The sequence below is a fragment of the Ischnura elegans genome, chromosome 5 (genome assembly GCF_921293095.1).
Source record: "Ischnura elegans chromosome 5, ioIscEleg1.1, whole genome shotgun sequence".
Lineage (NCBI taxonomy): Eukaryota > Metazoa > Arthropoda > Insecta > Odonata > Coenagrionidae > Ischnura > Ischnura elegans.
Genome location: NC_060250.1, coordinates 76870674 through 76895048, shown reverse-complemented (window position 1 = coordinate 76895048; position 24375 = coordinate 76870674). Strand labels below are relative to the sequence as shown.

The 24375-nt window shown below is 37.9% G+C and overlaps 1 protein-coding gene across 1 annotated transcript in view; it reads left to right on the top strand.

Moving 5' to 3' along the window:
- The window catches only part of LOC124159088 (leupaxin), a 575831-nt gene that overhangs the window by 6508 nt on the left and 544948 nt on the right, over positions 1-24375 (top strand). The gene's annotated exons all lie outside the window — the stretch shown is intronic.

Sequence of the window (24375 nt, the reverse complement as noted above, 5' to 3'; positions counted from 1 at the left end):
AATGTTTTTTTTTTTTCATATTTCTACAAATTGCATCCAAAAAACATGTTTGACTTTCCTTAGCTTAGTAACTATGGAGTTGCGACTCCATGTTTATGGACAAAAATACTTAAAATTGTCTCCCCTTTCATCTCCAGAAGTATGATAGATTCCTCCAGAAACACCCTTTGTAAGAATTTAATTAGAAATTTTCAGACTGTTATTCAACTATTCTTTAAAATTATTAACGGATTTTCCTTTCTGGTCAACGTTAGTGGTTTCTCTTAAGGCATACCCTATGTGAACGACACTGCATCTGCTGGGAACTGTGTGTTCATTCAGGTGACTTGTCAATTGAGAAGAAGGGATGGCTTTCAGAATTAGCGAAGTGCAGCCTGAAAGTAAATTTAAAGAAGGACGATATATGAATGTGCATGTGCAACCACGATTGAAATGAAAAAATCCTATGCCATGGTACCTGACTACGATGACAGTGTTTGGTTTCATGATTATTTGTGTTGTAAGTTTATTGTCAATCAAATAAAACACTCAAAGAATGAGAAATTTTGGGATTAAAAATATTTATAAGTATTTCATTTGTCAATTTTTTCCATTTCCCATTATAATCACTCTAAGGCTTTAATCTACCGGTTCACAGATATCACCGATCACAAACGCACTCCAATCCTACTTCTCATCCATAGTACTTACGATAATCACATATTGCTCCCCAATGTGGTCAATGTCTGCTCCCAGTAATCTTGCCCCCCTTATCAGTGTTACAAATTTTTTTTTTCAAATATTGCGAAGTGCAGAAACCCAAATCTCTGCGAGGCAACTACAAATGCAGTTTTATCCTCCTTATCACTCCGCAGCTTCTCTCGTCTCCGACTTCAATAAGGCGTAAAATTAATTTAAAATGCCCTTAACTCCCACTTTGATATTGTTTACTGTATTGTATTTCCCACTACAGACCTGAAAATGTTTCCTTTTTCAACGTTAGAGTACCTTTTCGTCACACCAGTTCGTCCTCCCTACTCTTCATGCCAATAGTCTGCAGGCTATCAGTAATGAAGCGCTCTCTATTTTCCCTGCTTTCCGTCCTGTTATATTCTATCCCGACTGAAATTGATCCGTTTTAATTAATTAATTAAAACTTAATAATCAATTAAAAAGTTTACTTACTTGGCACCATCCTATTTAACGCCTTATGAATTCATAACTTGCTAAATACTGCCGTTGAGACTGGTCACTGTAATAGGTTTGTTGATTTGTTCTGTAACTCTTTGTTTGTAATCATAATTAGCTTATTTGTTTAAAGTTTACTTGTTATTCGTGCACTTTAAATTGGCAATCTTGGTGTATGGGTACCATTTTATTTGAAATCAAAATAAAATAATGTTGAGGTTGGGGTTCCAGTATTGACCTCAGGTTTTGCATAATTGCGCAGCCACCTCGAGAACTGCAGCATTTGTTTACTCCGAGGGAACACCAGTTCCAACGATGGCCGAGGAAGCTTTAATCCTCTTGTATAGAAGGATCTCTTGCGAATCTTCAATGGTGCTGATTGGGAGAGAGAGTGATTTACAATCCAATGCTCTAGTTGCTGTCTAGGGATCTTGAGGTCTTTCAACCCTCAGCCACTTCTACATAGACTTCTATGGGTACAAAAGACATGAGTAAAACAATAATTGACGAGTGTTATAATCGTTTCCATGATGGCCGTGAATGCGTTAAAGATGACGAACCAGGACATCCAACAAAAGATGAAAACGTGGAAAAAGTGAAATATATGGTTTTGAACATGCTCAGATATAAGGAGCATTAAATGGGGACTATTTTGAAGGCGACATTAAAGACGAATAAATAAATATTATTAAAAAAAACTAAATTTCCCATTATTTTCTGAACACTCATCGTATTTTTTCAGATTTTCGTTATCTTCTACATCTACGTTAAAATCAATGATTGCTTCGATAGTGGGTTGACTGAATGAACGGGACAAAAAATACTTAGAGAGCATTCATTCCCTCATGTAATTTCAAGCTGCCACTTCGGGCAACGTGAGTCAATCATTGTAACAAACAGACCAGGATTAAGGTTGCATAAACGTTTCTTTCTCTATATGGAGCTAAAGATCGTACTTACTGCACGCTGAAATGAAAAAATGTTCTGAATTAAATTCTCTAATAAAATGTTAAAACTTGCCCTATATTGTTTTTTATCCCGAAAAAAATTGAGCATTTATTTTGATGCTATTTGATTGTAACAATGTTTATGTAATAGTTACTACATTTATTTTTGTGGCATACATTTAAGTTATAGGCTGATGGCTCTATTTTAGTCTTATTACCGTGAAGACCACCTACAGCTAGCTCCCTCTTCTTTGCTTTTAACAGTTGTAACATCAAAATTTTGGGATTAATAAATTATTATTATCACTCGAAAATCGTCTACATTCGATGAATGCTATTCTACGTCCACACGTTCGTCAATTTCGCGGTTTGTGCAAGAACGATGTTTAATTCATGAAATTCTAAATAGTAGCGAGAGAAAATTTGCAGCGAAGACGCTGAATTTATGAGAAATCGGAGTCTTTTTGCTGGTGTGTTTTGGATTTTTCCAGAGATAAATTATTCCCGCAGCCTTGACTCCACTTTCGAAGTTCCCCCTTGCAGAATCTTCTTATTTTTAAGTCAACCGCGATGGCACAAACTCAGCAACTAGCCATTGGGCGTATCGCCTCCGACTCGTGTGATAGATTATCCCGGGTTGTGTTTGTGGAGTCCGGTTTTTCCTCAAGTCATTTCGAAGACGAAGCGAACATCTCCGAGGAGGTATGGGAAGAATCATTTTCCAGCGTCGAGAGGTCTTCGAGGATGACTTTGAAGTGATGTTTTTATCTCCACACGCGTGACATAACTGCTTATCCCTGCCTAGTCATCAAGTATAGACATTTATTATAAATTACCGCAGGTCGGAACGACCTTGAAGTCAATTCTGCTGTTTTATTATTAGTAGGTAATGTAACATATGGAATTATGGCGTCAAGTGTCTGTGTGTCGAGTGTCCTGCATTTGATTGCAATCTGACCCGATTGATTCCCATTATATGCATGTACACATATGAAGTACTATTGTTTAAAGCCAATGTAAATAGTTTAAAGTATACCGGGACTAGCCACGGTGATAACTTTTACGGGAGTCACCCGCAATGCACAATCGTGCGAAAGATCCAGAGAGAAAAAATTATCCGCCTTTACCGGAATATCCACAGGGAATGACGCCTCGGTAGCTTAACCGGCTAAAAGCACTCGACCGTAAATCGGGGGATCCGGGTTCGTATCCCGGTCAAGGCGGATGATTTTTTCTCTGTGGATCTTTCGCACCAATGTAAATCTTGATGTTTAAATTTTCAAACACTGATAATTACTGAAAATACTGGGGGGTTTCTTTCAGCTTTTGTTTTTTGTTCTTTCAGTTTTTGTTTTCAGTTTCTGTAGCTTCGTACATGTTCGTCATTCAAGTTACCTTGAAGGGTCATCGCTATAAGTGAAGCACCTGCATTTTTTGTGGTCATGAATCATTTGATTGGAATTTAGATGTTAGCTTGAATTCGAAGAGTAGATGATGTAAGCGTGCATAATTTTATTATTTTATTATCTTAATTTGTATTGATATAAGGTTACTAAGCTATACCATAGCTAGTTACCAATAATTTTGATTAATTAAATAAAAATAAATTTAGCTAAGATTTTCAATGTCTGTTTTTTTTAATTACAACTGTTAATTAATTTAGATATATGAGCCATTTCTTTGAAAAGTCTTCTTCTCAAATTAACCTCATGATCTAAAATTTCGGCGTTGTCAAAATCAAAAACATGGCCATTGCTTATGCTGTGGCTAGCAAGAGCACACAGTGTTATACCACCTTCTACTGATGACTTGTGTTGAGAAATCCTATTTTTTAAATATTGTGATGTTTGTCCTATAAAGCAAGTGTTACAATCGAGGCATGAAATTTTATATATTATATTACTTTTGAGATTTTTAGGGGTTTCTGATTTTATTTTTGCGTATAGAAGCTTGTTTAGAGTGTTATGATTTTTGTGTGCAATTTTATAATTTATTTTATTGAATACCTTCGTAATTTGTTCAGAAAATTTACTAATATTAGATGACCCCACGGTATGGGGATGTTGTATTTGATGATTATTTTATTTAGTGAATTTGAGTATGTGACTATATAGCGTTGTTTGTGTGAAGTAAGTTTAATTTTTTTTTTGGAAAATGATTTTTTTTTCCAGAATATCCTCGATTGTTTTAAGGTTTTTCCGTGAAATATTTTATCGATGGAATTAAGAGCTCTAAATTTTAGTGCAATTGCTAAGTTTATTTACCACCGGTCTTAGAGGTAGGTATATTAGGTTTACGGTCTTTAACTAAACCATACAATTTTGGATTAGTACCATTGTTTTTTGTGAATGCACATAATGTGTTAAAGTCTATTTTATTTTCTTTAAAAAGTTTTTTAGCTGAGTATTTACTTTAGTTTGAAGTGAAGTTATAAAGTTTTTATTTTTAGGAATCTCCGTATATATGTCATTATAATTGAGTTATAGATCATAATCATTAATTTTTTTATTATATTCTTCTATATAGATTATTGCATTTTCCCATATGTGCGTAAAAAGTTACATCTCCTCATTTCGTCAATTCATTGTTTATTCTTAAACAACTAGTTAGAATGCCATAAGACACATGTAATTAGGGTGATGCATTTCTTAAAATCCATACAATGCTCATGTTTTGTCAGTTTGAGTACAAAAAAACTTTGTTTTATGCAAGCTTTCTTTTTGATTGTGCTCGTTTCGTGATGTTTGGAAGATGATCTTCACTCTAGAAAATAAATTTTATTTTGTGTACCCTAATGACCTCTATTAACAATTTTCTATTTAGCGCTATTGCCGCATATACTATTATTTTTTTGATTTACGTGTATATACATTACATACATGCGAGCGTTGTCAACGAGTTTTAGTAATATACAGTGATTATGCATAGATATAAACGAATGACAAAACGAAATAAAAATATGGAAAAGTTTGTGCTTGAATATAAATTATTTTATGGTCCAAAATTTTTAATTATTTTAATATTATATGGGTTTTATGCTATAATTTGGCAAAATTTTATTTTTCTAGTCATTGTTAGTGATTCTGGTGTCATTTGTTGTGAACGTTGGGTATTTTTACCTTCCCATTTTGATTTTAATGATTTACTTTCCAATTAAACATAAATTTGCCACTGTTTTCCGAAGAACCTTACAAAAATAACCTTTTATGAGTTGTTCACTTTTGATTAGATGGAATACGGTGTCTTAATTGGCTCAAATGGTTTAACAGTAAGAATACGTTGAGACGGTAAAACCAGAGATATAATGCTGATTCACTTTCTTCTCATTACCTATGGCGAAAGAGTGGGATCTAATCAGTGGGGAAATGGATTAAATAGTGATGAAGAACGTATGTGTGGGATTTATTTCCTCTGATTCTCAGTAGAGCTTCTCAAATTCTCTTGCCAGGAGATGTTCCTTTTGTGGATAGCGTGCTGGGTGTAATTGCCTGTTGCGGACGCTACAAAGTGAATAGCTTTAAATTTTCAGTGTCTTTTCTGTCCCGTAAATCAAGCGATTGTTTTGGAAACTTTAATTTCGTCCATGGACACACCATATTATTGATGAAGTGTAGTTCTTTTGTTTGGAAATGATTTTGTTCCTTTAATCGTCTTCGCTTGATTACAATTTGAAAGGGTTGATGTTGTGGTTGAAAGGTGACTTCGCGTTATCGTTGAGGAAGGGATGAGATTCATTTCACGTGAGACTAAGAGCACCTGGAAATGATACCCACAGTGCGATGAAATCGCAAGCCGCAATAAAAAGATGAACTAAATGCTTTGTCCTTGATCGTCATTATTTTTGCGAGACTATCGTATCGCTTTAGCCCTGATGCGGTCAAATTTCCTTTAAGGGTTGCAATTGGGTTAAGAATACACCCATCCTAGAGTAATCACTGCAGAACAGTAGGGCTTTGGTTGTACGAATATCTGGATAGTTGTTTTACGTTCCTAGTGGCGGCTAGTCATAAGTTTCCAGTATCGCGTAGACCTCGTTTGAGTTTAACTTTCATTGTGCTATTATATGCGATAGATATTGAACATCATAGACATTATATCCGATAAAGTATGCGAGTGTATGGAATGAGTCTTATTTTTATGATGCGGCGGTTGAAGTTTAATAGAGTCGTAAGAACTAATTTCTCTTTCTAGTACAGCACGTGTGGCATCGATTACTCAGAATTATTCTGTACCCGTTCATCATCGGCGTTGATTTAATTTAATTCTTAGGAATTTTTTTATCACACATACTTCAATTAATTAGCTTATAGTGTGACATTTATCACTCTTAATCTATGGAAAAAAATTTCATAAATGGCCTTTTCATTAAATGTCGATGACCGTGAATTGCGTCATTCCCCACACCTTTTCGATATAATTGGAAGAGTAGCAAAATAAAATAAAATAATAGTTTTTTTTCTTTTAACTAAATTAACTGAATAGTATTGATTGCATTTCATTGTAAATTTGCCTCCGGTCAGCTTTAAAAACTTTATCCCATGAGTAAAAAACTTTATGATATTTATCAATGCATCGTCCGAAGTTTGGACTGGTAAATGAGTCATTAACAAGGTGTAGACACTTGGAATTTGAATTCTACCTTCCGACTTATTTAATTGAAGATGCCTGATTAAAACTGCGAGTCTATTTTTTTTTAATAGACAAGCTTTTATTGCTGTCGGTGGATTGCCATTCACCCAAAAATTCTTAAATATTGACTCACTCCAAATAATAAAAGGTAGGGGAGATCTGGACTAGTTGGGTACTCTTTTGTCTTATGAATTTATTTTTCATCCGTAAGAGGTTTCAATACAAGAGTTCTGCCAGCGCCGTGAAAAACTATTCACCCTCAATAAATTAAAATTTATCTTGGAAAATGTTCTTTTTAAATAGTAAAATAAAATTTTCTCCTTCAACAATACACGAGTACCAACATGTCCCATGTGTGAGGCATGTTGGTACAGAGGCCGGGGGCACATTCTTACACACATACTTAGGGTCTATTTGAAACGTAAGAAGAATAAAGAGTATATGCAAAACTGTGCAAAGATGTTTATCTACAGTTTTATCGATGAATTACTTTTTCCGTTTCATTGACATCAACTGTCGATTGCCTGACCTTGTGGCTAAAGGGACGAATTGAGAAAAAGACTCGTTCGAAACTTACGTAGCGCCGCGCCGTGTCGATGCCCTCCGCAGGAAACTTCGTCACTTTGATTGAAGAGGAGCAGCGCCTGTGTTGGTTAAGCATGTTGACATTATGCCCATGTTGACGGGAAGCCATCCGGCCGCCCTTAGAGTTGATGAGTAAACAGAGGCAAGGAGGCGAAAAAGGAAGAAGACTGTGTGTATAAGCCGTCACTAATATTCGATATCGGATCGCCTCAAATGTTCCATGAAAATTAATGGGTGAATGAACACACAATGAGATTGACAGACGCCGTCAACCTTGCTCGTTCTTGATATTCACGGGCAACCGAGGTATTTTACCTTGACAAGCATGTAAGATTCGCTAGTGAACGAACGCAAAAGCCCGTATGACACTTTCCAATTTATTGACCAATAAATCGGCGCCCAATATTGTTTAAAATATTGGGCGTTACGTACCGTAAGACACGCATCAATATTTGCTCCAATATTGGCCGAAATAGTGTTCTAATGTTCCGCTAGAGAACGCCGTTGAATTTCGATGTGTTTACGTTGCATAAGCATCCGTGTGATTTGTACGCTTCAAACAATAGCGAAACAACTTCTTTCGTCCATATTTTAGAAACTTCTAGCAAATTTTCGAAAAAAAACAATGTTTTAATTCCAAACCTGCTGTTTTGAAAATAGCTTCTTGTTTTGGCCACTAGGAGTCAACAAAACTGACATCTGATTGGAGATTGGCCGCGAGAAAATAGAACCTGTTCTAAATTCCAAATTGGGCAAGAAATTGTGTCCAATAATGTGAAAAGGATATTTGACTAGAAATTGGTGTGTGTCAGTTGGACCACAATCCAATATCCAATAGATTGGCCAATAACTTGGGAAGTGTCATACGGGCTTAAGGAGAAGCATCACTTCCGATCGGCTGGCCTGTTTTGGTCCCTTAATTATTATCTAAAACGTGAGCCATCATCATAAAATTTTCAGTATCTATTGAAAATATGAGGATGTGATGAGGAAGTGTTAAGGAGCGTAGGAGAGAAGAGAACTTCATGAAAACCTTAACAAGAAGACAGAAAAACCTAATTGGCCGTATCTTGAGACATAATGGCCTGATGAAGACATTCGTCGAGGGACAAGTAGATGATAAAAATGGAAAAGGGAGACCTCGAACCGAATATATGGAACAGTTAAAGAAGTATCTGAAAGAGAAGAAATGCGTAGGTGTGGAAAATTAGCTGATAAATTAATCTAATGGTTGTTGATCATTGGTGATGATGATTGAGAAAATCTTTGTCAACATTACTCTGTGTTTTAAATGTACACAATTTGCCTCGGTATGTATTTTATAAGGTGTTAACTTTTTATTTCCTAGATGCAGGAAAGCTTTGAGTGGTACGTCTTCCTCGAAAAAAGTCTAAATTCGGCCGGTTGAGCGGGAGTGATGCTTCTGCTTTAGACAGTCTTTGCGGTGTTGTATGGTTATGTTCTAGGGTCTTGGTATTAGGTTTTATGAGAGGAGGCATTAATTCATCTCGGCCGGTCTATTTTATGACTTATAACTGATGACTTCAGGCTTGACTATGTGAAACCTCTACAATTGGAAGTAAATGAGTAAATCTTTGTCAGGTTCACTAATTATATTAATATGGGCACCACCCGGGTTTCGTACGTAGTTGCATCATCAGGTGACTGATCTTACATGCATCTTATATTTATACGACTCGCTCGTTAAGGGGCTCCGCCCCTTAAAAACCCCGGTTCCGGCTTCGCCGTCTACATTTTTGGTCGTTCGAAGAATTTTAGTTCGAATAATCTCACCTCAGCTAGGGGCCTTGTAGCTTCGCCGGCCAGGGGGTAGGGAAGCTCCCTACTCATACCTCGAACGGCTTCGCCGTTCCTCATTATGAGTAGTGTAGTAGTGTATAGTACAGATAAACTAAAGAGAAAACAATGGAAATGAAACGAAATTATCAAAACTAAAAGAGAAATATGTTATAAATCTTTAAAAATACCTCTATGATATATCCTCTAAAATATTTTTGCTACAGTAAGTTCCCAGTATTACTGGAAAGACTGGTAAATGGATCTGTCAGTAGATAGGGCTTTCGTGTTAACGTTATTGGGAAAGTTTTTGAAGCTCACGAAATTCCTGGGCCATTACTTTTCATTTTTATTTTTCATCTAAACATCTGAGCAATATGGATGAGGCAGGGACATTTGAAACTCTGTCGTCGGAAATACCGAGTCAATCAAGTGGCATGAATTTGATATGTGGACGCAGCGAGCGATGTGACTTGTTTTATTTCCTGTGCTCTGTCTGTGGTCGCGCTTAACAAGATGACAAGGTAGACAGAACTTTTTATTATCAAATTTTTCGTCGGTATTGTGATTTCATGAGCTTTTATGTCTACCAATATTTCATCACTGATATCTAAGCTATGACAATATCGGTATTTCATTTAATATTGACATACTGGGCGCAACTTATTTCTTCAAATTCAAAATATTGTGGCTTTGGAGCTGACTAATTTCGAAAATATTTGAAGCGCTAGTGGGTGTGTCATTTCAAAGATTTATTACGTCAAGGAGTCACGGTCTTATCTCATAAGCTTTCTTCTGGCAAATAAATGGTATACAAATCTTAAATTACCGTTAGTCAAGAAAATGTCGAAGTTTGCAATTTTGCCTAAATGTCTTTGAAGAGCTTTTCATCAGTGGAATTTGAGTAATTTTTTCATGTAAAACTCGCTTGTAACAATCACGCCAGGCAGTCACGCCTGTAACGGTATCACAGGCTATTGTTTGGTGCCTTTGGGAATTATATCCTCTTTTATACAGAAATTATGGTAATCTTTGCTATTTAACCGTTCCTTACCTTATCATCAGTTGTTTTGACGTGTGTCCATCACCACATGGTTCTACTGTTGATCTTAAAATCCTTCCCTTTACAGCTTTTTGATGGAAAGGGTGGGACGATAGTTATTTTTTACGGATCTATTGCGTCACTAAAGATGATTTACGGAACATCATCCGGCAATGCTGGGATATAAATCCTTTATTATGGATGTAACGAAATCCCATCCATATCAAAATAGAACGATGGTAGACGTTGCTGAAATATGACCGAATTTCTGTTGAACATAGGATTGAATTTAAAAATTTAGTTTAACTGAAGGACCTACGTCTTCTTTAATTTTACTGACGAAGCGAACTGATGCAAGAAGCTTTGTCTGTACCGCTTGATATTAGGAACAATTATGCTTTTCGATTGTAATGTACTTCTTAAATTATGCAACGAGGTGTGTTGAAATTTTAGCATTAGTATCCCAGCTTGATAGAACAGTGGTATTAGGCTTTAAGAAATCGAATTCTCGCGGTTTTCAACTAATATTCAGCGTTGCGATGCGTTATTTATGATTTCGATGTCATTATGTTTGAAGCGCGATCGATTTGTGCGTTGATTAGATATGAAGGCGCAGCTGTCTTATGACAGCGATCGTGGGAAACGCAAGCTTTCATCAGGCTGACTTCGCCTTGGGTTGGCCATTTCGTCATCGCCTTTCGTGAAATTCCGTACGGGATCACGCTGAACTCTTAAATGGCTTTCTTTCCGTTCTCCACTCTTGTGTTACAGAAGCGTCATCGTTATTTATATCGATTTGGTATTGTACTTTTTGCTTAAATTATTTTGAATTTTTTTACTTTTTCCTAATGTTCATGTTTCATACTCTATAATCATTATGTATTACGAAGTAATTTTTTCAGCAGCTCAACCCATCATAAACCTATTGGGTCTGCTTGCTGGGTTTATGTCTATGAGTTTGGTAATTTAAGTAACTTACAATTAGTATAATTTCCTATTACGCCGTCAAGAGACTGGAGAAATTTGATTCCATTAATAATGAAGTGAACCGTATTCGCCGTAAATATGTGAATTTTCTCAATGATTATGTATGAAAAGAAAGTGATCGGATATAATGCTCGGATCAAGAATGTTTTTAAATCTTTTTCCTCCTTTGATTATTGGTGATACAAACAGCAAACAGTTACCTGAAGTTTCTACGTAACCGAATGAGGTTATGTGCGCGATTCTTTTATAACACTTTTTGATTTGAATAGAAGAGATTTATTCAATGTTGTGGGTACATACTCCTAGAAGCAAAAAATACATATCGTTCATGATATTTTGAATAGTTATCAAATAAAAGCAAAATGCAAACGCATTGAAAAATTGACGCACAAACAGAATTAAATGCTCGCTCAAATATTGTTGAAATACTAAAGTAAAATAAAATGGTGGTTTAATTACTGCTGTAACTATACATTTTTTTACTGTTTGATTACTACTTTATCATTTCTGCTTGAGGGTTCAAGAGTCCAATGCAGTTCCAAGCAGCAAGATCATATTTACATGGTATTGTCAATTTGTATTAGCAAAAATGAAACTCGTAATGTAAGATGAATAATAGAGAACTGTCATAAAAAATTAATATTCCCAAAATAACAGTGAAATTAAAGTGAAAATGAATAATTTTTAATAATCAAAGTGCTTTTATTACATGAGATAATGGGATACATGAGATAATGAGATACATTATGCTATCATAATCAGAAGTAATAGAAACAAAATGCAATTCCTTATGATGATATACAAACATAATATAAAATAATAATAAAAAAATATAAACAAAAGAAAAGTATATACCAAAGAGGATCAATAATCAATACATCAATACATACATAATATCGTTTAGGTCCTGCTAAGCCAAACGGCTTGTCAGCAGAATTACGTTACTTTATTTTAATAATATGCTTGAAAGATGATGCAACGCTCTTAGGTCTGATGAAAGATGGCATTTATACTGATTATTTTTATTTTCTTGAAATTTTCGTGGATCTGCTTTGTCGCTGATCTTTATAATTTTTTCCCATTTACAATTCCGCGCTAAACGACCCAGCGGTGAAAAACATACGTTTCCAAAGATTTTAACGGTGTGATATTACCCATGTGCGTGTGGACAAATATGATAACATTAAAAAAAAAGCAATGGAAGTCTTTTTTGTGTCAGTGTTTTAATCCGTGATAGATATTGCATCGCGTCTAGGAAAATTACATTTACCTCAAGTCTCCTGTAGACTTACTTGGACGAGGAGAGAGAGAGAGAGAACAGAAAAAAGAATCTTGTTTGTTGAGTACCAACCTGGAAAAAATGGCTGGATCATGATGATTGGAATGCGTAAGTGTGAGTCAGATGGTTTTATACTTCGACTGTGTTATCAGTACATTCCGCCTCTCACTCTCGTGGTATCTGCACGCACGTTTAAAGTCGCGAGAAAACACAATAAAAATCTTACAGTGGATATCTCATTAAAGTATTTCCAAACCATTTTCCTTTTTAATTTTGTGAATTTTATTTTAGTTCCATTGTTTTTTCTTAAGTGGATCTTTATTTTATATTACTTATGTATCAATAGTTCATCTGGAAGACATTTTTTGTTATGCAATAATATCCACAGAATTACGATTGTATTTCTGAAATTTATTGTATTTCTTAAATCTCTGCAACAGACAGTTAAAGTAAAAAGTAATATGCAGCAATATGCACATTGTATTTCTGAAGGTGATCCCTCCATCAGGCAGCAGCCTGTGGGGTCACCTAATGCTCCAAAATTGGTTTTGTATCTTTGGTAGTTAAAGGTATAATTAAAAGTATTAAAAATTAATTAAAAAGTAATACTTATGGGTCAATGGACGGATGTAAAGGAGCTTGACTGAGAGTAAGCAATAACTAACTGATGGGAGGAAAATATTTCGTTTTTATCATCAACAACTTCTTCCATAAAGGGAGGGACGATATCGATATTACTTTACCGAGATAAGTTGTGTACACTGCCCTTATCAATCATTTCTCTTCACGGAAGATTAGGTATCAGACGGGTGTGATGATCGCGTCTCCATGTGAACGTTATGACATATTCTGAAAGAATGCGATAAATATTGATAAACTAGTGAGCCTTCACAAAACAAACATAAGCTCCACGTCATGATCTAGGCGATCCTGCATCTATGCTGGAAAGTATTTACATACGAGATGGACACATCTAATGATGAAGCTCACTCCACTCTTCCACTGGTGAGTGCGTTATTAATTTCACGAGTTGCCGTTCAATGAGCGGTGAACCTCAAGCCCGCATTTTCAAACAATACTGTCGCTATCAATCTAATGTACACCCCTTATAAATATTTTAATCCATTAATCATATGGAGCGATTTCGGTGTCTTTCGACGCACCCTCTTCCCTTTGGCGAGATGTCGTGAGATTTGGCTCGACCCCCTTGACCTTAATCTACCGTGATATTTTTCAAAAAGCGTATTCTTAGTGTAAAAAATTTAATATGTGCTTGATTGCGTAGTAATTATATAAAATACCATCATCGTCATCATCATCACTGGTCAACAATCCTAGGATTGGTTTGACGCAGCTCTCCACTCAGTTCTCTTATCAGTTAACCTTTTCACACCTACGTATTTCTTCTCTTTCACATCCTTATTTTCCTGTTCCATATATTCATTTGAAAGCTTCCCTTTCCGTTCTTGCCATCTACTTGTCCTTCGATGATTGTCTTCATCAGATCATCACGTCTCAAGATATGTGTATGCCATGGCCTATAAGGTTGGTCCGACTTCTTGTAAAGGTTTTCATGTGGCTTCTCTTTTCTCCTACTCTTCATTGGAATTCTTCATTACTTACTCGGTCGATCCGTTTGATTCCCATCATTTATATGTAGCACCACATTTCGAAGACTTTAACACTTGATTACTCCGCGGCTGTCATTGTCCATGCCTTACTTCCTTGGTGAAGTATACTCCTAATGAAAGTTCTGGTAATTAAAATACAGTAACCTAATCAAACCACCATCACTTGCTTCTATAACGTTTTAATTTCCCGCCGTAAGTAATCTATCTTTTAGGGGAATGATCTCTTCGCTTGGGCTATTCTGCTGATAATTTCATCCTTCTCCAATCGCTAGTTATCCTGCCTCCCACATAACAGAATTCAAAAAAATATTATATACTTAATTATATTTTGGTATTACTGGTTGAGACTTGTAATTATGACCATTAAGAGCATATTCTAGGGTCACAGTGAAAAAATCATAATGACATCCTACAAACAATATAATTGTATTTAAAAAAAAACTAAAAAGAGGACTCATCTATCCCGCTCTAAAGGTCTATTTTCGTGTCGTTTATTCGTGTAAAATTCAATCCTGTCACCTTGAAATGTTCGGGGTTCATGAGGTAGGTATGAAAGCTAGCTCACCTCTTTGCTAGTATTTGCGTGTTAGAAACATATTCGTCTGAATTTTCTTCGATGCAAAATTTTTGTATCTGAAATACGAGCAAATGTTGTATAAGTTCTTCTCTATACGGGGTGGTCATAAATTCACTGATGCGCTTCCATGGACGTTATAGAGTAAGTTATTCTTAACGACAAATTACTTAGGACAAATTAATTACTTAATGATAATTACTTAAAAATTACAACGAGCTTCATTCGAACCAAAAACCTTAGAACTTAGTCTCGCTTCTTGCCGCTTGCGTTATTGAAACACCTGCGTTGTTGCGCTGCTGATACACGTATGTGCGAATTGGCGCTTCGAAACCACTTTCGGTTCGACGACACCGCCTCTCTAAGGACGTTTGTATTAGTCCGCGCTGCGCTCTGGTTGACTAACTTTAATCGTGATTAGCTTAAAAATTGTGCAACTGAACAAAATATTTTTAAGTAGCTTGTTGTTAAAAATAACCTACTCCATAAGGTCCATGGTAGCGTATCAGTGAAATTCCGACCTTCCCGTATACCCAGAAAATCTCGAGGTGATAACGTGAATTTTAAACGAGAAAATCGACTCGAAAAGCGCAAAAGATAATTTTCGAGGGAGATATGAGGGTCCTCTTTAAGGAAAAATATCCTCTCAGCTAAAGTTATTGGCTCTGGTGTTTCTTGGAATTTCTTTCGCACCCGAAATGCTGATGTTGTATGTAATTTTATTTAATTTTTATCACAAAAACCAACCGAGGGGTGGGGGGAGTTCATACCATTTTAAAGGTAAAATTGACTTAAAAAACTTGAAATCCTTGGAATGATGTTCAGAAATCAACGTGGGCTATTTGAAATAAAGTGTGAATTGAGACAATTGCTGTTTCGAAACATTGAAAAATAAACTTATATGATTCTTAGTTCAACGTAATGGACAGTCATTAATTTCCCTTGAACAAAAGGAATAAATGTTTTTTTTGTTATCGTTGACTGTTCCCATGAAATCAGTGGTTTTTGATGTGCCCTGGTGCAATTGCTTCGAATTGAAATGAATTTTTAAATAATATTTCGCACCGATTTGAGGAAGAAGTTAAGCATAAAGTATAGAATATCTTAATAATTCCTTAATACTATTATGTTAATCTTATATACGTAGGGGAGACCGGGGCACATTGGCCCGATTTTTAAAAATTTTTTAATATTATTTATTCATGCATATTAAACTTTATGAAATTATTGCTAAATTATAGAACAGTCTTTCTGAATCTGGATGCCAATAATTAAAATTGAATATAAGAGTTATAAATTTAAAAAAATAAATAAATACTGGGCATATGACAGGTGGGCCAATCTGCCCCTACATCGGGGTAAGTTGGCCCAGTGGCTGGGGCACATTGGCCCATGTATTTTTTGATAAGTTAACTAGTATGATTTTAGGAAATTAATATAAAACTAATTGTTATCAAGAAAAATATTTCATTGTACGTAACCATTTTACTAAAACAACGGGAAAGCTTTAAATTATTAGGACTCATAGCGTATTAATACAAACCAGTTAACTTTTGTGACTGTCCAGATACAAAAGATCAGCACAGTTATTGCACTTGTAAAATAGTACGCGGATTTTATTGTTCACACATGTCTGATGAGCCCAACGCTTGCAATTTGTGCACTGAATACATTGTGCTGCAGGCTGATCGTCGAAAAAGGCACACTTTAGGCATAGTGAATCTTCATCTTCCTATATCGGACGCTCGTATTTTATTTTTTTTAGCTCCAGTTGACATGCGTTACATTGTTCGATACTATGTTACGTTCAAAAAGATGTCTGTCTTCACCACTGCGCTTATATTTTAGTAGCCTCTGTGAATTTAATTTGAATCTTTGTGCCCAATCAGTTCAGACGCAACCCAACGCTCCCAAAGACGACTAATCGCAGACCCAGCGGCACCTCTGGAGTTGACTATTGATGCATGCTTACCCTCAAATGTAACATAAAATAATCCATGTAAGTGAGGAAGGGGAAATCCAGCTTTCGAGCTGAATATAAATTGGAACCCAATTCTTCCTACTGAAGAGGCAATAAAATGCGTAATTCCTCTCGACTTTTTTTTTTCATTTTTCTCGGATGAACTGCTTAAGCACATTTCCATAAACAGTGACGTATAAAAACCAGAAAAATGTAAATATAGCTTTGGAGAAGGAGGAACGTATGACATGCTAATGTCAGGCTACGATAAATACCCTAATAAACGTATTTGTTGGTCCAAAGAGGTAACAAAACTTAACAAAAGGTACATCGCCACACTCTTGTTGGCAAGCATGCATGTAACCGATTTGAAACAATATTAAGTCATTTACACCCGAATGACAGATCATTTGATGATAGAAGAGACCGTCTGGGTGGCCAACGTGCTCCGTCGTCGCTGGGCCAACCTGCCCCATCGCCATGTTTACAATAAATTCTATTTGTTACAAAACTCACTGCAGCAATTTAGATTGTATGCCACACAGAAGTTATCCTTAAATTGTGATCTTTAATTATAGTACTCAACTATTGGGCCCAAAATAATCAAAACTTAAATAACACACATTTAAGCTGGGAGTAGAATTTTACTGAAACACGCGCAAATACAATTAATCACTATAACTCGTCAAAAACTGCTCCGCCAGTCATATTGGTCTTGTGGAGAAAGGGGAAGCGTGCTACCAACCTTTTGATAGATTCCTAGCACGATTCGGTGTCTATTGTATGAATTAGCTCGACTGGGCCATCCTGCCCCTATGGTCAACGTGCCCCGGTCTCCCCTAATATACGCTGGAAATAATTAGTGAAACATTTATATTCTTTGACTAATTATTTAGCTATAGCATATAGCAACTAAGCGAATTTAATGCTTAAGCATTTCCTTTATGCCGTGGCTTTCACTTAAGATGATAGCCATTCAAAGTGCAATAAAAGAAGCATCGTTGGCATTTTAAGAGTAAAATATGATGGTGAATTCTTCTCTGTATTTCCACCTGGTGAGTTGATTATAGGTCAACTTTTCGATGGCTGCCTCTGCCATCGTCATGAAGACAATGCCCTGATTGCCGAGGAGACGCCATGGTATAGCCAGCCATCGAAACGTCGACCTACAATCAACTCAACCGGTGGAAAACCCGAGAAGAATTCACCAGCATCAGACGCAGGAAAGGTCATATTTCAGTAAAATATGAAGTAAAATGATTAAAAAAAACTACGAATAAAGGACTAGACTGGAACTATCAATTTCACGGTGGGCTACTTTTTAAATTATCCTTGAGCTCTTATGTAAATAATGATGGTACGATGTAATATTTCCTGGAGTTTTTTTGGAGTTTGGAGTTTTCTTGTTTTAAAATTGACCTAAACTCCTGGAAATATTATATCGTATATTAAACAAGGTCTAGAAAAGGAAAAAAAATATAATAATGATGGTGATGTTAAAGCATCAACTGTCTGTTTCTTACGTTTTCCGAATACCGCACCACACCCATGGCGCCTTTCCTATGGAGAGGCTAATGCCTTCGCCGGATATCTTCCTACACTTCAATTCCCCTAATGGAGCAAATTTCGATCGCCTTTTCCAGGTACCTAATGGATAGTCATTAATCTCATTTATTTGAAAAAAGGAATAATTGGTTTTATAGTAATTATCATTGACTGATCCTGTGAAATAAAGGGTTTTTGGCGCGCACTTGTGAAATTTAAAAAATAAAAAAATTCGATTTAATAAATAAAATAATTCGATTTTTTGGTGGAAGAAGCTAGTAAATTGAGTATAAAGTCGTATATGTAATATCCAGTCAGAAGATTGTTTGTACAATTAGCCTTGAATATGTAGGTGCGTAGTCGTGAATGATATATTAACATATTTACGGTATTTTTAACGTATTTTACTGCTAAAAACGTGGTTATTCGATTTCTTACTACAAATACTTTCCCTGAATTTTTTGAAACGTCTCGAAAATGAGATGACCTGTCGTGAACGTTGTCGCGGGCAGGTTGTATGAGTACATATCCTGCCAAGTCTACTTTCGCGGTTTGGGAGTTAAACTCCAAATAAACCAAATTAACTATATCGTTGTCTTATTAAACAACATTCTATCGAGGGAATCATGTAAGGTCTTTAACTATCAATTTTATTAATATAAATTTTAGTCAAAAGGTTTTTTGAAATCAATTTATAAATAATGATTTCCATCTAAATCATACGCACCTATGTAAAGAGACACGAAAAACGTTAAATATTTTAGTACATATCATGCCGTATAGGAATCTGTATTCGTTCTATGCCGGAAAACGGTAAAACAAGTCGTGATAGGGAAATAAATAGCAAACAATATTACGAACTTCCACCACATCGTGCCTAATATCATACAAGCAATGAAAGGTTGATTACTGGAAAAATCGAGAAGGATTTAATTCTTTCCGGGCGAGTGGTAGCGGTGAGTGTCTTTCGGGCTTCCCACAGGGCAAGGCAGTCTATTTATGCCTAATCAGGTAGGAATCCCGAAATCTTCTATCTATATCTATGAATATAAAATATATATACTATATAAAAAAAGGATATCTGTTTGTCTGTCCACCATGCATTTCCATACGGCTGCACGGATTGCAACGGAAGTTAGTACGTAGGTGTATCTGATACTCCTAATGTCCGTAGTTCTACTTCAGGTTATGTCCGGCTCGTTCTTTTTGTCGTTTTCTCACTACCATTTGTTACGTCACGTCATACAACTTTAGCGGTTGGACATCCCGTCGGGTAGGCACACCTCTTGACACGCTCAAAGGGAAATTATACCTAAAATGGCTCTCAAACATAACTCTTTCATACTTAACTATAAATCCACTCGTTGCAAACCTTTCTGCTTATGTTCATACGACGTTTTTGTCTACGCACGGACGGACACATAATGATCTATGTTGTCGAGCGGGGTATAAGCTGATCCCGTGCGCGGTATATGGAAATCAATTTTTTTCATTTCTTTTTGTTACATATGTATGCCATCATCGGACCTGCTTTGATCCTTCTCCTAAAAATCTTACCATGAATTCCAAGTTCCAAGTTTCTCAATTATCTGGGCACTATCATTACCGAGCAACGCCGGGTGACCTTCTATTATTGCAATAATTATTCAACCATAAACGGTCTCTACTTTGGCTTCAACGTGTCCGCCCCTTACTCTAGCCTCCTCATTCTTCGATACTCATATCTTCCGCTCTCTCTTTCCTTCACGTCCCAGCCTTTTCGTTAGTGGGAGGGAGAGAGATGTTTAGCGGTGGAATGGGGATTCGTGAGAGGAGAAAAGACGTGGGGGGGAGGTGTTGGGGGTGTGGAGTGGGGGTAAAATGCCGCGAAGCGCTTCAGGGGAAGTTGATGGTTGTGGAGGGAGGAGGTTGAGAGAGGGGGAGAAGAACCGAAAGGCGTGTATGTGTGTATCCCTGGCTCAGTTAAGCCGGCAGTTTATATCTCGCGGGCGCCGAGCGAACAGCTGACTGTCTATAGTTGGCCCGCGTATAGTTGGAAGAGCGCGGCCGCCTGAACCATCCTAGTCATTTAGGGGAGGTTCTACTTCGCCTTCCTCTCCCTTTGGTTTGAATGCAGAAGGGAAAGAAGAGAGTAAGAAGAAAAAATAGGGAGAGAGAGAGAATATTTAGACCGTCGGCTTGAGGGAATGGTCTATTTTTTACTCTTTGTTTCCCCTTGCTCTTAATAAGTGTGTGATGTTATTGCTTTAAGTGTCTTCTCCCTACTCAGGGTGTCTGTCTTTCATGAGATAGCACTGGTGTCGCTTCGGCTTGGGGAGCAATCAAGCCTCATCAGTGGATGATTTTTCAATCATCGTGTTTTAGAACCATGTTTGGACCGCCAGGGATGATTAAGGATACTTAAAAGTGTTCGTGAATTATTTTCTGTGCGTTTTGTGAGCCAGTGCCTCTCCCATTTCTTGGGTGGATTTGTTGTTTCTTCGTATTAGGCGGCAGTTTGTTGTTAACGGTTGATGATGGAGTTTTTGGTGTTTTCGAATGAAGTTTAGACCGCCGTGGATGTTGATGGAAAATTACTGCTTAGCGTAATTTCGTGTTTGTGTGTGCTGAGGTTTAGTAATTGCTAGATAATTATCCTTCTCAGGTTGTGTGCGATCAATTTTATCGTGGTCCTGGTGTGGGAAATATTTATCGTTGAGGCTCACTCCGTTTCGGATGTTGATATTTTTATGTTTATGGGAACCTGCTGCTTTTGATAGTCCTGTATGTGTTTAGTAAGGTGGTATAAGTGCTAAATTCTTCCCTGACTTGTGTTGTGTTTGACCAGGAGTGTTTTGTCAGTGACGCTGGGTACAGTTCGCTTCGTCCTCTTTGAAGTCGGTGTTTGCCTCTGTTATTCGCGAGAGAGTGTGATCGGTGGTAGCGCCAGCTGTGTTCGTTGAGACGAGTTCTATGATCGCTTTTCAGTTAAGTCGCTCACTGGGTCGTGCTCCGGAAAACTAGCAGCGATCACTGCCTTCCGTCGATCTAGGTGGAATTACATCGATGTCATCCGGTGCGTTTCGCACGTAGATTTCGGAGCCCCTTTTCGGGTGCGGCAGTGTTTTGTTTTCTTCGCGTGTCCGCACGCTTACGCGTTGTTCGCGTCATATGCGAGGAGAGGTTGCGTAACCGCGTGGAGATATTTAACACGACGCTCGCGCGCTATTACGGTTCGCTCATCTCAGGTCACGCCCATCTTCTTCCCGCTGAAGGTCGTGCGCGAAATTCTTATCGCGCGTGACGTCCGAAAAACAGGGCCGTCCATTCAGTCCGCGGTCGTGATGCATCCAAGTCCAAGTCCTCGTGTTTTTTCGGCTTTCTCCGTAACCACGCGAAGCGGCCTCTCTCGCGGACCTTGAGAGTATGCGCATTTCGCGTTTCATTTTTTTTCTTGCCGGTGATTTTCTCTCTCATCGTGTTTCTCTCGCGAGGTGTGCGCTCTTTGTGAGTGTTTTTTGTCTTGTTACTTCCAGCTGTCCCATACTCGTGTTCTCATTTCACTCTCGGTGTTGGTTCGTGCCGATTATCGCTGGAAACTTATCGCATTGTTAGCTCATGTGTGAATGGTTCTGCGAAGAACTTGGGGATTGATGTGGAGCTGGTCGCTGGAGCATAAGATTAGCGAATCTTATCTCTTGAGTTTTCGGTTGTCGCTTTCCAGAAATAAATCCTTAAGAATTTTCTGTGTTTATTTTGGACACCATTCAAGAATTTCATCGCGAAGCACATGTAAACGTCAAGTTTTCCAAGTTTTTGAGGCGTCAAATATACTTAATTATTTTCTTCAAACTTGTAAAAAGCCTTTAAGGTGTCTATTTGTTGCCTTAAGGGTATGCGCCCTCATTATTTTCCTTTTGGCCTGGTCTTGTTGCGTGAGTTGGATCGAGAAAATTTCACTTCTTTCGCTTTTCTAAGCCATGCCATAGATCTTCATTTAGATATCACTCTTCCTCGTGTGCTAATACAGTGAATTATCAGATTTTTCACCCGGGAAAGTCGGTTTTTCCGCTTGAAGTAGGCATTGCTTATCAGCCATCTCCTCCCTCAGATTGCTTGGCGACTCCATAGGACATACGGAGTTATATCTCGGTTCCGATAGCTTAGGAGAAAGTAGTCTCTGGATTCACACTGTCGATAACACATCGCTCTGAACCAATTCTGGATACTTATCCGATTTTTCTCCAGTGAAAGTGGAGCTCATCCATTGTGTGCGAATTGCCACTTTTATATTAAAGTGTATAGTAGTATTGCTCAACAGACTCGCTAAGCTAAAGAACGAAACGTCAGGTTGGGAGACTTGGACATCTTTGTGAAAAGACACGAAAGACTGTCCACAAAGTTAGGAGTGCCTTCGTGTATCCTTGCATAAAAGGTAAAGTTTTCGAAGAATTTGCTTTGCCGAACTAACGGGCCATCATATCGGTCTGTAGAATTTCGATTTAAGTGAGAAGATTCATCTCAGCTCAGGCAATGATATTAGTACCACTCCTGCGCTCGAACTGCGACTGAATGAACTGCTGATGAAACACCACCTTGCCCGCGAATGCAAGCTCTCTCCCGCGCTCTTTGCGGACTGATAACTACACGTCTAGGTTTCCATGACATCAGAAGTGCTATTCACTGATTTTTACATGAACCATTATTCGAAGTTTCATCCAGAAAATCGTGTATTTTATATTTTTTGGGTGCTTGTGAGTGAAGCTTCCATCACCGAAAAAATAGCCCGACGACAAGTTTGGCTATATTGGAAAAATTCTGTGCCTGACAACTGCATCTCTTGTTCAGATCCTGACGGAATAGTCTTCCGCTGGAACATCTCTTCGATTACCTAGAAAATTAAGACAATCTTCGCGAAGCTGCAGGTTTCCATTCAAATTTGTCCCCCGTCAGTAGCAGCTTTATAGTTGATTCATTATTTAAGTATACGCTTAGGAGTATTATAAGTAATAATATTGCAGTTTTTACCTCTTGAAAAAGCCGTAAAGACTCAAAGATAAGTGGACCTGCGATCAATCTGCCCGTACAGAATTTATAGGGGAATTCAGTCTAAGGGCAGCCATTGATAACATTCATTGACTACATTCGTACCTCGAGTGTATATGCCTGTTTCTCTATCGGTCTGTGGTTCAACTCAAGACTTGGTTTGGATAGGCGAGGGTAGAGCTCAACCCAGAGTAATCCATACGTTTGTTTTCACGCATTCTGGGCAGGGAGGCTTAACCCTTTTCTGTGACACCTCACGCTATGAGGAGTTTTCTTTGGAGGTGTCCAAAGGCAGGAAATTTTAGAACTAGGGGTCCTGCGATCAGCGGCCAAGTGCTACTTTACCCATTTGGATACTTCGCTGTGGAGGGATATATTCGTGACGGTTAAGAGAAGTTCATATCCATTTAACCATATCCAAGTATCCGTGAGAACATATATCCATGCCGGTGGAGGATTATTAAGAATGAGTACCCATTAGGCGAGCCTCTGACTACGGTGTCCTGTGTTCTTACCCCGACCGAATATCCTGTTGATGTATATCCGCGGAAGCGAGGAGGGGTTAAGGCATTATAGCCGGTAAGACAGCCTCTGATTACAGTATCCTGTGTTCGATCCCTAACTGAACGACCTATTGGTGATATATATCCGTGCTAGCGAAGAGGAGATACGGGACTCGACCCCTGAGACCAGCCGTTGACTATAATAAACTGTGTTCGAACCTCAATTGAATGTCCTGTTGGTTGGATAGATCTGTGAATGCGAAGAGAAGTCGATGGAATTTTTCCCAAGAGGCTACCGAGTTTGGAGCTTAACCTGAGCTGTTGATTTCTGTACCGCCGTGTTCGCAGCCATCAAACTTTTGATTCCTTGATCATTTCAACGACCCCCTGCCGAGGCCTGGAGACATTTGCGCATCGGGCCTCTTCTCCACAAAGTCACCTCCCTCCTCTTCTCCAGCCCCCCCTTCCCCGGTCGCGGAGTTCAACCCGTTTCCAACCCACCCACGGCTCTCCACACCCCGCATTATTAACCCCTCCCCGCCCTTCCACTGTGCTGCTCCTCTCTCGAACCCCTCCCGGAGACCACTGACTTCTCCAACCCGAACGAAGACAGTCGTGTTCCAAGAGAGCTACTCGGTCCGCCAGCTTGGCACCCCACGATCATCCGACGCCGAAACGCCTGTTTGGGCTTGCGTGAACTTTGT